Consider the following 14,910-nt stretch of genomic DNA (forward strand, 5'->3'; position numbering starts at 1 on the left):
TGACCTTGTAATTCTGAGATTCATGCATGACAGATATTTAGTGTACTGCATATTAATCCTTTGAAATAATACAATCTGGAAAGCAAAGGTTAACACAAGTAAATGCTACAGGGGATACACTATAATACATTACACATTATTATTCGGGGTTCAGATCTTAGTGCATAACATATTTCATATTTCATTTATATCTTGTTTTACAGCTCCACAATCTACTGATTTGCATAATATCTGGTTCTCAGAATAACCTCAGTTAATGCATGCTGTCAAAACCATATTTGCTGTGAAGAACCTGTACACATTCTATTTCTACAACATCATACCAAAGTAAACAAAACAGTTTGGGGTATAAATCTTTATTTTAGTATTATGACACATTGCTTTATTACTGCATATGCTGCAGATCAATATTAGTCTGGAAAACTTTATTCAATAGACACAGAACACAGTATATCTACTGTCAGTAAACAATATACTCTTTCTTATTTATTGCACTATATACTGCAAGATAGATCTGTACTCACCAGCCTGTCGGCATAACCTTGATAGTCTGTTGGCATGGGCCTCCAAATTGCTAGCCCTCTCTGATGCAGCTGTAGGGGGGAAAAAACAAACATTATGCATACCTGTCTATCACATACTCAGGCTAGAATTTGGTACAATTATCAATGAGATAACTTTCAAACTACTGGACCATTCCATGCCTGAGATTCTTGAATCCACTGTGTTAAGAGCACCTCCTTCCTATGCTATAGGTTGCATAATGATGCCATACCTACTCATCAGTTCAGGAGATTCCAGTAGCACTGGTGAGATCACATGCCAGATGGTCCCAGCCCATCACCTTGTACTGTGAGATCTGGTATGGCCTTGCAGCAGTCTGTCATCATGGTGATCAGTGAGGAGTCCAGTCATGACTCTGGGCTCCAGAATACCCCAGCGCTGCACCTGAAAGCATGCTCCATCTCCAAGGCCAGACATGGTTCCTGCACAGATCAAACTACAACAGGTTCTGGCTGTATTCCCACCTGTGTGGTTTAAATAAGGCCATATTCCCACCCTTTGCCATCATTGGACTATTTTGAAACTGTTGAGCACAGCTTTGTGGTGAGCAAATCTGCTCAAACCAGCTGAGCAGAGCTAAGCACTGTTAAGGATTGCTCAGTTTTCATTTAAGAAAAAATATCAGAATTGTAAGTTAAATAATGATTACTGACATATTATTCATTGTATATGATCTACTTTACATGATGTCCCCTTGTGTTCTTTCATTACACTACCTTGGGGTATGACTATACTGTACGGGGCACTTGTGTATACAAGGGTGATTTCACATGTTATATGAACTTACACTTCCATTTTGAACCAGCTACACTACCCTGGTTAACACATATCAATTACTACATAATTTAAAATAAAATAAAAAATAATTTTAACAATGCTTTCCTATGTAAAAAAAAAAGAGACAGCCTTGGCACTCAAACTGTGAGCTGCTGCATGCAAAGCCAGAACTCTAATCGCTATGCTACCTCACTGTTGAGGATTTTAGCTATACATTTGTATTTAGCTCCTATGAGATACTTAAGTAATGCTGAGCAAAGTACCATGACATGCAAACCCACTCAGCTATGGTTAAACTTAACTTAAAACAGAAAAAAAATGAATACAAGCACTTTAATTACATGTATTAATGCTAATTGTAATTCATATTTGGTAATGCACTACCTGTCATTCTATCAACTCTCTAAGTCTGTATGGGCAATATTAGGATTGAAGTCACTACATAATTGCATACATTTGAGTTTCATACTTCTAATCTTTCTTAAAATGTTATGTATATACAAACCCTGTTCCTCTATCAACTTTCTAAGATTTTAAGGGCAATATTTAAAGTATGTCCCTATTTGTCCCCCCCCATCATTTTAGGCTTTGTCCAGATTTTTTGCTCTGTGAGGTTGAGAGTTATGCCTGCCATAATTTTAGACATTGTCCAGATTTTTTGCTATAAGAGGTTGAGACGTATGTAAGGTGCTGTAAGGCACTTTTGCTATGCAGGGTGTGTGTTGCTTCCCATTTAAAATCCTGCTTATAGTTTCCACAGAGTTCAGGGGGCATGCTGGCTCTGCGAGCAGTACTGAAACATGCCCACTACACTCATTCAGTGTTCATGTCCACAGAGCCATTCTCAGTAGCATGTCTTCATTAATATGAAAGGTGCACTGCTGTTAAGGCTATGCGGGCGCAAACACCATTCACGCCATGTATGAATAACACCATTGCTACACAGAGTTTACTGAATCCTGGGGAAGATCAAGACAGTTTTGAAGAAAATTTATATTAAGGTATTGAGCATGATAGAACACCATTTTATAGATGCATAAGATGTGGAAGGAGTAAAGACATACAAATTGATAAACTGTGTGTAGATTCTAAAATTTATTCTTAGACACAAGAAATTATAGTACACTAGTATTATTTCCTGCCTTTCTTTTTGAAGTCATAGTGTAACACAATACTACCTAGCCTATACAGCAGGGCCTATTAAACTTAGCTTATGTAATTTATCTACCTTGCCAATATATCCTAGATATACTTACAATTTCAGGCTTTTGCCAGTGTAATTTAGATACATACTCTAATTTCATACATTATACTGTCTCAGGTTTACTAGATGCATTGCTGTTTGTGATGTCTCTTGGATATTTGTATAAAAGCTATTGAAATAACTGTGTAACCACATATATTTGTATAAAAGCTATTGAAATAACTGTGTAACCACTCTAAATTGCATTTTCTACTGATGCTAACTACTTGCCTAACTGTTAAACTCTCTACTCTCATGTTGCTCTCTACATCCTTGGAACCATACAACAGCTGTTAACTTTTGTGTCTCCATATTACTAAACCTCCATTTCTCTCCCTCCTTCCTCTCCTGTCCCCAGCTTTTAGTCCCTGTTCTTCCCTTTGTGGATACATCTGTGTGGACGCCCAGACCTACATTTCAAGCTATCCCAGCTTATCCAATCCACCAAGCAATACTACAAACTGTGCTGCTCATCCCTCTATTCCTTGAAGGAACCAAGGAAGTATGTACACCATTTGCTAAACCTACTGTACTATAGTTATTTAGCCCTGCTAGGTGTTGCGAACGCTTCCCTGCCAAGAAGCCAGCAGTCAACCGTTCCTCTACTGCCACCCTTCCTCCTCTCCTAGCTCCCTTTATCTGCACTGTCCTCTTCCTCCTCTTTTTACTTATTCTACTCCTTAGATTGCCTCAGTGGACCACAGTTACATCACAGCATCTGGGCACTAGATTGTGCCCTCTCCCCACTAATCTACTTCCGCCCCAATAACTGCCTTGTATTCTGTTTAATCTTTATCTTCTTCCCCTTAAATCTCCAAAGCCCTATTCTTACTTTCCCCTCTTAATCCACTATAGTCCACTCTATCCAACTACACCCCTGTCCCCTGTACTTACCTGTTGCATTCCTCACTCCACTGATAGGTTCTTGATCTTCCCTTGCCTTCCTTGGACCTTTGGCAACAGTCCCCCCTTGAAGATATATCATACATTTCACTGTCCTCTACCACTACTGGCTAGGCCATTACCATCTACCCATCCCCAAACTTACCTTATCTTTTCAGCTCTCCACTGATAGTTTTTCCTTGGCCTCTCTCCTTCAGTGATTCTCCCTCGGGCCCGCTTGTGCCCAGGGCTCACACCCCCCCCTACCCTACCCCCACCCCACCCCAGTGCCCCCATCTACATTTATAATCTCTTCCTGTCCCCTCCCCTATTGCCCTCAACCTATCCCATCTCATTGCTCTACCCCCTCCTAGATAACTCTCTTTAAACTACCCTCCCTCTCCTTCCCCTTACCTGACTGCTCTCTCACATACTTCTCCTCCTTATATCTCTAAACTCCCCAGTCAGTCCCTACCCTCTCTTCTAATATCTATCCTACCCTACTCATCCATGTCTCATCCACACTATCTCACCTCATTTACATGTCTTTTCCTTCTTACCACTCTGTATAATGCAACTTCCTATTCCTCTACCACACTACCCTCCCCTCACCCTCCACTATCTCATATCCCCAAACTTCAACTCTCCATTTTTATTTAATATCTCCCTCCCTCCTTCAACCAAATCCATTTCATTACTTTAAACTAAAACTCCACACAGTCTACTTAAAATATCCCTCTTTCAAAGTTAAATTACATCTCCCTCTTACTTTATTTCTCAATTCTAAGTTTCATCTACTCTATCCTTTCTCTTGACTTGCTCTTGCAGGAGATATCCATCCCAACCCTGGGCCAACACCTACTAACAATCTCTCTCCCACTACCTCCACTAATAGAGACAGCCATAAATACCTTAAATTCATTACCATCAATACCCAGAGTATTAATAACAAAATAACAAACTTCCATGTACTGCACCTGACATAGTAGCAGTAACAGAAACCTGGCTAAAACCCCAAACTACTAACTCTGAGATTTTACCAACTGGCTTCCAAGCTCTTAGGTCTGATCGCCAAAACAAAAAAGGAGGTGGTGTAGCCTTGGTCTACAATTGCCTGCTAAATCTCAGCCCATACCAAAATCCCATTCCTAAATTTAATAATGCAGAACTAATCATAGGAATCCTCAAAATAAACAACTTCAAAAGTATCTGTGTGATAACCATCTATATCCCTCCTGGAGACAACACCACCACCCTTGAGAATATTCTCTGTTGGGCGACAAACAATATCAAACAGGAGACTTACATTCTAGGTGATGTCAATATTGATTGGAATACAATTAATAATAATACGGCCTCTCAGTCTATCAATCTTTATAATTTTACTCAATTAATAAACAACATTACCAGACCTAACAAAACTAACCCTCCAGGGTCCATCCTGGACTGGATTCTAGTCAGCCACCCTAACAATATCTCCAACTCTGGTACCTTACCAGACTCAATAAGTGATCATCTCCCAGCCTTTATTAACCAAAATACCCAACAGCTCCCACACCAACATCAATATGCCCACTCTAAAACTCCACTAATTTTAACCCTTCAGTATTCTCTGAAACCCTTAAACTAACAAACTGGGATTCACTAAACACTCTTCCCTAGATGAAGCCCTAGAAGTCTTCAATACTACCTTCCAAGTTCAACTCTGCCCTTGGCTAACTAAGGACACTAAAACTCTAATGCTACAAAGGGACAAAACTTGGAAACAATACAATAAAATAAAACACAGCTTCTTTACTTCAATTTAAGCAACTCCAATCTTGCCAAAAACTTATTATGAAAGATAAAAAATCATACTACAACAAACTTCAGTCTACTCTCACAAATAATCCCCAAAAATTCTGGAATTCCATCAAGTCCCTCTTACACCCAGGTACTAAATCCAATCCCTGTCCAGACAACAGTAAGACTGACACAGAAATTGCAACACTCTTCAACTCCTTTTTTACCAGCTCCATAGCAGAACTGACTAAATCCTTCTCCACTTCCACCCCCATCCCAAGCCCAAAGCCTTCTTCACCTTCCATCCCTCACTCCAGCTCTCCCACCTTTATTCTACAACCCGTGTCTACCACCAGTATCAAACAACTTCTTTCCAAACTCAAACCATGCTCCAATGCCCCCGATAACATCCCATCACTCTTTTTCAAGCTCGCAGCAGATGGCATCGCCATACCTATCAGCATTCTCATCAATAGATCCATCCAAGAATCTTATGTTCCCAAACTTTGGCAAGCTGCCCACATTCTGCCCCTCCATAAAGGAGGCAAAAATAATACCATTTCTATCTTCCGCCCAATAGCCATTCTTTCCCCAATTTCAAAAGTCCTTGAAAAATGTATCCACCAGCAACTCATGCCCCACCTCCTCAATAGCCATCTCCTCACTCCTACTCAACATGGGTTTCGGCCTGGCCACAGTACCATAACTGCTCTCCTTTCCTTCCTAGACATTGTCAACCATGCCAGTGACTCTGGAAATATTGTCTCCACTTTTCTACTTGACCTTTTTAAGGCATTCGACACAATATCCCACACACTCCTTCTCAACCACCTTTCTAACCTCAATCTCTCCCACAATTCCCTTTCTTGATTCAAAAGTTATCTCTCAGATAGATCCCAAGCTGTGAAATGGAAGACTGGTACCTCAAAATTCTTACCTACCCCTACCGGAGTCCCTCAAGGCTCTCTTCCTCGGCCTCTGCTTTAATATCTTTATCAATGATCTCCACTCTTCAATTCCTCATTCTCAAATAGTACAATATGCAGACGACTCCACTGTTATCTGCTCTGCCCCTAGCCTTCCCCGCTTCATGCAAAACCCAATTGGCCTTCACAACCACAGAAAATTGGATGCTTCAAAACCATCTTTCCTTAATGCCAATAAATCCCATATCATTCTCTTCTCCACCTCAAAGCTATGACTCTTGATAAGTCATCCTTCAAAATTTCCAGCCTCTCCCAGTCCCCAATAGAAGTTGTTAGTTGTGCGAGTTACCATTGATGAACACCTGAAATTTAATACCCATATTCAACTAAACATAAAAACACATCAGAAGCTCGGTATGCTTTATAGAAATGCCAACTTTCTTACTCCATCTACAAGACAAACTCGCCACTACCTACCTTCTCCTTCTACTGTATGGTGCTCCTCTTCTAACCAATCTCACCTCTTATATCTCTTCAAAACTTGAAAGTTGCTACTACAAAATCCTAACTCCACTCATTCTACACACCATTACATCTGCCTCCGTAGTTCCAATGGCTAGAACTCCTAATCACCTCTTTTAAACCTACTGCTTGCCCTGCATTATCTAACATCTTGCCCTTATATACTCCTCTCAGGCCCCTAAGATCTGGCCACCACAAAATCATATTTCAAAATGGAACTTGCTTCCTTCCTTCTAAGAGTCACTACAAGCTATGAACACTTCAAATCTCTTCTCCATTCTCACCTCTCCCAAAACTGGAAATGTAATTGTATACTTCCTACCTAGATCTTAATACATCCATTTTTTTTATCTCCACTCTCTTCCCTGATTAAACCCTGTATTTATTCCTTTTAAGCATTCTCCTCCCACTGCCCACTTGCAGGTCTAGTCTCACAGTTGAATCTTTTGCCTTTTCATAATTTGACTCAAACACAAAATGAATATTAGTCTAACTGTTCTTTTCATCTTCCTCCTGACACCTCTTCTCCATCTCCTTCACTTCTCCTCTGTTTTACTGCTCTTGCATTCAAGATCTATGTATAATTTCCTTTTATCTCTCTCTACTACACTAACAATACAGTTGCATAAATATATTAATTTCTTAAGTATACTGCCAAATGTACTACATTTTGGAAATTGTTAAAGTGTTGCTGTTAGAACACAGAGTGTTTTGTGTGTAATGTATTATTATGGAGTTTTTCTCCCGGGCCTCCACTGAAAGCGGGCTTTGGGCCCAGTGGACTTCGGTTATCACTGTTTTTCTCCCCGGCCTCCACTGAAAACGGCTTGGCCCAGTGACTTCCCGTTCTGAAATAAATAAATAAATAAATATAGATATATTTACAAAATCTTATGCAAAACAGATTGGCTCCACAAATGGGTGATAAGTTGTCCTAGTGACATCCAGGTAATGTCAAATACTGAAATCAAATTAGATTGTATTGAAAAAGAATCATGCAAACTGGATTCATTCAAAGTACTGAGTGGAGATGGAATAAGTAAGGATTACCTGAGAACATTTTAGCAAGAACTTACAGTAGTATTATATCTATTATTTACTAATTCATATAAATATGAGGAGATTCCTCAAGATTGTGGACATAGGCTCATAGGCAGGTACTAGGCTATCTGCCCGAGGGCATTTATAAGCCTAGCCAGAGTGTGTCGGCTTTCGCCACCCCATTGATTAATTAACTGATCCTCTGTCAAGCAGAACCAATGAAGTGATCCCAGGGGTGCATTTTCTGTTACCAATCCATTTGTCAAGGTTTCTCTTGAAGTGTGTTAGTGAGGAGCTCTGCCTAATGTAGTTTGGAATTTTGTTACAAAGCATGGGGAGTCTCTGTGACAGGAATCTATCCCTCCATCATGCTCTATTTATTGTTGTGGCGAGGTTTAGCTCACTAGAGCGCATGGCTCACAGTGACTTGGATTTCTTTAGGTGGAACATGTCCATTGATTTTGAGTTGGACATTGCTTTGGAAGTCAGGCAGAGATCACCTCTGAGTAAGCAATATGCCACTGAGTACAGCCGGAGTTTTTTCAGTCGGGCTGCATAGGACATATGTTTGAGGCCAGTAATCCTCTTGGTGAGGTACTTTTGTGGTCTTTCCAGCTGTTGGAATTGTCTTGTGAGGTGCATCCCAAATGGAACATTGTACTCTATGATGGGTCTAATGAGTGATGAGTAGAGGAGCACTATAACTTCTTTATTTCTAGATGCAAACCCTTTAGTAATTAAATGGGCCACATAGAAGGATTTCCTAACTACTTTGGCAATATGATTGTAAAGGAGAGATTACTATCTACCTGGGTCACCAGATCTCTTATTACCCCTTCTGTATTAAGGGGGCTGCCAACTATGTGGTAATTCGTGGGTGTTTTGTTTTTCCCAAATGGGATGACTATGCATTTTTTGGCATTTAGCTTGAGGCCATGACTTTGACACCAGGTGTCCATCTCAGTAATGTCCTTTTGGAGTATGTTCGTGTCAGCCGGAGAGTCAATTATGGCTCTCAGTTTGCAGTCATCGGTGAACTTGGTTAGCCATAGTCCTCCTATGTTTGTCTGTACTTCTGAGAAGCATATGCTGAACAGTAGGGGTCCCAGGACCGAGCCTTGTGGGACACCACTTGTGACTGGTTTAGAGTCGGACCTGTAGCCCGCTATTCTTATTGTGTGAGTTCTGTCTGTAAGCCAGTTGGCAACCCATCTCATAACGTAGGGGTTTATGTTCATGCTGGTGAGTTTTTCTGTAATACCCGAGTGGGTAATGGTGTCAAAAACATTGGCGAGATCAAGGTAGGCTGTGTGAACCATCTTTCCCTCGTCTATGACCTTGGTGACTATCTCAAAGAAGTCAACCAGGTTTAGTTGGCATGATCTGCCCTTAACTAAGCCAAACTGGGTCGGGTCAAGTGTTTTGAAGTTCCCAATGTCTTTGTTAATGTGTTCCATGATGATGCGCTCCATAGCCTTGCACACCAGGGTAGTCGGCTTATGGGGAGATAGTTACTAGGGTCATTTGTGGCCCCTTCTTTATGGAGAGGAATAACCATTGCTGTGCACCATTCTATGGGCATGTAGGCTGTGGAGAGACTGAGGATGAACAGCGTGTGTAGGTGGGGGGTTAGTTCATTCTGTAGTTCGTGCAAGACGCAGCCTGGGACACCATCTGGTCCCACTGATGCTGTGGTTTTGGCTTTTGAAAGGGCTGTTTTCAACTGTGCATCTGTGATTTTTGGTACAATACACTTTTCCGGTATTGTTGTGGGCCCTTTTGGAGGTGAGAGGGGGTGAAGTTTGCACTGAATCTATCTGCCAGAATGTTGCCTTTATCAGTAGGTTCAGTATATTTTGTGCTATTTTGCACTACTTCAGTGCACATATGCGAGTTGCCACTTAGATTCTTAACATAGCTAAAGAAGGCTTTGTGGTTGTCTTTTGAATCCTTGGCTATTTTTCTTTTGAAGTTAGCCTTGGATGATTTCATGAGGGAACTTAGTTTCTTACTGATACTGATCAGGGATGTCTTTCCTTCTTGGGATTTGCTTTTTTCTAAACTAGTTTCCTCCTTCTATTGTATAACCTGTTTATGGCAGGGGTCCACCAAACTGGTTTCCTTCTGTTAGAGGAGTGAGTCTTGGTTTTGCTAGGGACGGCACGATCCATGCATCCTTGTAGGTGCTCATAGACTGTATTTGTAAAGGTTTCTGCATCTTGAGCAGTGTTATCCTTTAGCATGGGGGCTGTGAAACTTACCACCTCTGTCTTAAGCAAGGTAAAGTTTGCTTTAGAAATGTTTTTTTACTGTGGTTTCCTTAGTTGGGGGTGGTGGTGGGGTGTGGACATCCAGAGTGATTAGTTTATGGTCTGATCTAACCAGTGACAGGTTCACCTCCGGTGTGGAACACCTATCACCCATGTTGGTGATGACCAGGTCCAATATGGTTTCACCTCTGGTAGAGGAGTTTACCAGCTGATCCAGGGCATTTGAGTTGATGAATTCCAGGAAGCGCTAGGCCTGGGAGTTTGTACTTGAGTAGTTTTTCCAGTGAATGGTAGGGTAATTGAAATTGCCCAATATCAGGGTGTTCGGCAGGACCTTCATGTTTTACAGTGTCTCCAGAAAGGTGAGTGGTGGTCCTGGGTCATGGAGGGTGATCTGTAGCAGGCCACAATTTGCATTGCAGATTTGCCCAATGTTAGTTGCACATGGATGATCTCAGAGGTATCATGCTGCACCAATAACCTGGAGGTGTAGGTATCCTTGATGAATATGGATACACCCCCTCCTTTTGTGTTTCAGACCATGTTCTGCAGCCAAAACGTGTGGTATGAGTTGTAGCCTGGTAGTGCTGGGCTGGTCTCTTGAGCCTTGAACCAAGTTTCAGTTATTGCACAGATGTTGATGTTCTCCATATTGAGGAGTGCTTCGAGTGTATGCATTTTGAGATTTAAACTCCTGTCGTTGAGTAGCATAACCCTCAGTTTTTTGTTAATTGTGCTGTTTACAGAAGTGGGTTTGACTTTTGAGCCTTGCCTAAAAAAGGCACTATGGGGGCAGCAGGAGCCTTGGCCAGTATTCGAAAGCCTAGGGGTGACAAGTGCAAGCCGTCTCTTGTGAAGCAACGCGGTTTGTCGAGCATGTCATCCCAGGCTGACAGACACTGGATCCCCTTTGAATGACACCAGAAGCTTAGCCAGTTGTTGAAATTGATAATTTTTCTTTATACTGAGGTATCATTCTTGGTGAGGACAGGATGCTCCTCAGGGTCAGGTTCATACCAGTCTGGGCTACATGATCAGAGAGCTCTTCTATGTCTCTTTTCATATAGAGACTATAGTCCAGGGAGGTATGTCTCATGTCATTCACACCAACATGAACAATGACAGAGTCATATTTGTGCTTGTTCTGGAGTGACCTGAGTGCTTATGCTATATGGCAGATTCTGGATCACAACAGGCAGCTAACAGTAACCTTCTGCTAGTCCAGCCTAGTGAGTGGGATGTCAGTGTGTCTGACTATAGAGTCACCTATTACTAGTGAGTTAGGTATGTTATTTCGCCTTAAGGGCTGTGATTGTGCGGCACACTGATTTTGTGTTTTATGTGTTGTCTGGTTTGTGACGGGAGGTGCAGGTTGTTTTGGTGTCTGCTTTGGAGGTCTCTGATGATTTTGCAGGTTTTTATTTAGAGCCTCCAAGTATGATTTTGTGTATTTATGTGTATTTTTTGCCAGTGCTGTTTTACTAGGTCTGTCTGCGGCTGGAGGTGTGGTGCAAGTGTTAACCTTCTCCTCTTGACTGTCTGTTCCAGTCTTGGGTGCAGACAGCTTAGCTTCCAGTTTGGCTGCATAATTGCATCTTTCGCATATGTTAGTGTTTTGTGGTAGGAGGAGAGGGTTGTCTGTGTACATGAGGCAGTTGTAACATTGCCTCAGACTACCCAGATTCACCAGCTGGACTGGAGAGTAGACCTGAAATTTCTCTTTTGTCATGCCTGAATAGTAGGGTGAGCTGCTTAGTCGCTTGGTTGCTGAGGGATAAATAAAGAGCCTTGCCCTGCTGGGCAATCAGTGTCAGGGTATATTAGTGCTTGCTATTAGGTCTGCGCAAGTGCTGGGCTGTAGGATGCTTTTTGAGTGCTTAGGTTGAGTGTTAGACTAGTTTCAAAGCAAAAACTGAAGAGGAGACTTAGTGGAGCCAGGAATAATTTAACCATAGCTAACTGGCGCTGCCTAGTACGCAAAACCATGCAAATATGTTTTTTATAGTAGTGAAATGAAAGAGGTAGAAATTAGCCCAAAATGGCCAATAAACTACTAACTTCTAGGCTAGAACCACTCCTCCAGGTACAGATAGGTTGCTCAAAGCTCCCCTCTCTCACAGGTGAACAGAAAAACGTCCTTCTATCCAAGTAAGGTATGGGCAACTCAGAAACTAGTATCACAGCCCTTAATTCAGCACTGACCTGAAAACTGGACTATACTAGCTTAGAAAGGCGGAAAACAAGGAATTTTTTGTTTTGTCTTGTTTTTTTGAAAAGATAAGGCAAAAACAGTAAAAAATACACTTAAAACATCTTTAAACAACTACAAACAATCAGAAAAGGCTATCACACTTTAGTGTGTAGCCTACAACAGTTAAACAAATTATTTAAACAAAAAAAAACTTTTTAAAAGTGCAGGCAGTCAAATAAGTACAATATGTGAAAAAGCAAGCTGTTAAATCACAATAAACACTGACAATTCTGCATTTAGGCGGAAAACAGTTAAATACAGCAAGAAAGTACAGAAAACTGATACTTAATCACTCCAAAGTCTCTCTTCTAAGCTAGAAGGATTGTATCAGTTTAAGGCTTTCTAGTGCTACCCAGTAGGTTAGTTACAGGAAAGATGGGAAACAAGCGCAGATGTGGGCTTTTAAACCAACAAGTTGAAAGAGACAGACAAACTGTCCAAATGGTCAATAAACTACAATTGCTGGGCCAGGAACCTCTCCTCTCATGGTAGACAGGCTACCTAGAGCTTACCACTTCCACTGATAAGCTAGAAGGCTTCCCTTCAACACAGAAAGGCTTGGGAGGCTCAGAAGCTTACTAACAATCCTGGATACAGCAACTCTGTAACCGGACTAGGCTAGTTATAGAAAAGGCGGGAAACAGGCGCAAGTGAGGCTTTCAAACCAGAAAGTTGAAAGAGATGGAAAAAACTGCTCAAACAGCCACTAGCTACAATGTCTGGGCCAGGGACCACTCCTCTTGTGGTAGACAGGCTACCTGATGCTTACCACTCCCACTGATAAGCTAGAAGGCTTCCCTCCAACAAAGAAAGGCTTAGGGGGGCTCAGAAGCTTACAAAGAGTCCTGAATACAGCAAATCTGTACCTGGACTAGACTAGTAACAGGAAAGGCAAGAAACAAGCGCAAACACAGGCTTTTAAATCAGAAGGTTGAAAGAGATGGAAAAGCTTCCCAAATGGCCAATAAACTATAATATCTGGGTCAGAAACCACTCCTCCTGTGGTAGATAGGTTACATAGTGCTTACCACTCCCACTGATAAGCTAGAAGGCTTCTCTCCAACACAGAAGGGCTTGGGGGGCTCAGAAGCTTACCAACAGTCCAAGATACAGCAAATCTGTACCTGGACTACCCTAGTTATAGGAAAGGCGGGGACCAAACGCAAAACGTGCCTTTAACCAGAAAGTAGAAAGAGATGGAAAAACTGGCCAAACGGCCAATGAACTACAATTTTAGGGCCAAAACCCACTCTTCCCATGGTAGATAAGCTACCTAGTGCTTACCACTCCCACTGATAAGCTAGAAGGCTTCCCTCCAACACAGAAAGGCTTGGGGGGGGCTCAGACGCTTACCAACAGTCCTAGATACAGCAAGTCTGTAACTGGACTTGACTAGTTACAGGAAAGGCAGGAAACAAGTTTAGAATTTTTATTTTTGTTTTAACAGAAAAGCAGCTAATACAGTTCAAATAAATGCAATTAAATTAACAAATGACTAAAAGACAAGTGCAAAAGGCAGTAAATTAGAAGACTACTAACAAGCAATAATAAGTGCAGAGTAAGAGTGACTGAACAGATAACAGCACGCAGAAGAGCAACTAAGCCAGTTACAGTAAGAGCAGCTGAATAAAATATATATGTGTATATATATATATATATATATATATATATAATTTTTTTTTTTTTTTTTTGAGGGAGGGAACAGAGCAGGATTAAGAGGCTACAGGGGCTGTCCTTCCAAAATGCTCTCTTTGTACACAGTAGGAGTCCCTGCAATCAGAATTTGATCTCACTGCACTGAGTTGAGTGAGCAAATGAGATAGACCCAGAAGGAGTATCTAAATACAAATCTACAAGAGGGGTGGGCAGTTTCAAAGCCACTAACATTAACACCAAAACAAGAACAGGGAGGGTGGTGGGGAACTAACTGTAGAGAGAAAGCCACAACTTCAGTTGAGTTAATATTCAGTGAAAAACACAAATAAATACATTAAATACAGTACTATATGAAAAAGCGCAGATAAAAGTGTATTTAAATTCACTTATACATCAAGTTGATTTCAAGTAGATGTTAACCGGCCAAAGCTCAGATATTAAGCAGAGATAACTCAAAATGTACCACTTATATAAGGCAGGACAGAATATCAGTGATGAGGTGAAACTACCCCCCACTGCTATCAATGGCTACACAGAAATTCTAACAAGCATTCTGTAGAGAGACAGCCACAACTTCAGTTGAGTTAATATTCAGTGAAAAACACAAATAAATAAATTAAATACTGTACTATATGAAAAAGAGCAGATAAAAGCGTACTTAAATTCACTTATATATCCAGTTGATTTCTCATTAAACCTGTCTTTAGGGGAAAGCGGAGTAGGATAAATCCTTATGTCTAAGTTCATGTTGTGGAAAATAATGGAGAAGGTAATATTGGATAAGTTATTGTCAGAACTGGAAAGGTTGGGAGTTGAAACCATATATCAGTATGCGTATATCGAAAATAGATCCATTACTACCTGTATCATAATGCTCTATAACAATATAATAGTGGCTACAAATGAAAATCTCTGCTGTGATGTAATTTATATAGATTTACCTTCAGCATTTGATAGGCTCATACAGAAAACACTGATCAATTAATTGGAACGACG

This window comes from Protopterus annectens, chromosome 2.part2 (genome assembly GCF_019279795.1).
Source record: "Protopterus annectens isolate FY-2018-M chromosome 2.part2, PAN1.0, whole genome shotgun sequence".
NCBI lineage: Eukaryota > Metazoa > Chordata > Ceratodontiformes > Protopteridae > Protopterus > Protopterus annectens.